This window comes from Chrysochloris asiatica, unplaced genomic scaffold (assembly GCF_000296735.1).
Source record: "Chrysochloris asiatica unplaced genomic scaffold, ChrAsi1.0 scaffold00011, whole genome shotgun sequence".
NCBI classification, from domain to species: Eukaryota; Metazoa; Chordata; class Mammalia; order Afrosoricida; family Chrysochloridae; genus Chrysochloris; species Chrysochloris asiatica.
Genome location: NW_006408529.1, coordinates 33,702,081 through 33,702,705, shown reverse-complemented (window position 1 = coordinate 33,702,705; position 625 = coordinate 33,702,081).

Sequence of the window (625 nt, the reverse complement as noted above, 5' to 3'; positions counted from 1 at the left end):
AGAAGAACAGATATATTTGAGTTATGGTGTTGGAGAATAATAAAGGTACCATGGACTGCCAGAAGAACAAACAAATCTATATTGGAAGAACTATAATTAGTATGCTTCTTAGAAGCCAAGATGGCCAGACTTCATCTCTCATACTTCAGACATATTTTCAGGAGGGATCAGTAAAGTGGAGGGTCAGTGAAAAAGAGGAAGACCCCCAAAACAAAATGGATTGGCACACTGGCAGCAACAATGGCTTCAGCCTGGGAGGACCAGGCGGTATTTTGTTTTATTGTACACAGGGTTGCTATGGGTTGGAATCATCTCCACAGCAGCTAACAATAACAATATTGTCTTGATTACAATACACATAAAACCTGTTAAAGCTGGAAGGTGACGGAATGCCTTGTTTTTCCAAGTCTTGCAAATATTCTCTACCTTTTAATAGGGTAGTTTTATTACCTTTTTACTTGCTTTAGTGGAAAATATGAGTTTTATGTCTCTAACATGTTTCCTTATAATTTGACAGGTTTCTTACCTCTGATGTTACAGGTTTTACTATAGTAGAATGGCATTTGTCCCTTAAGCATTTTCTTTGCAAAAATTAACAATACTATAAATTTAAAGGAATCCTGGT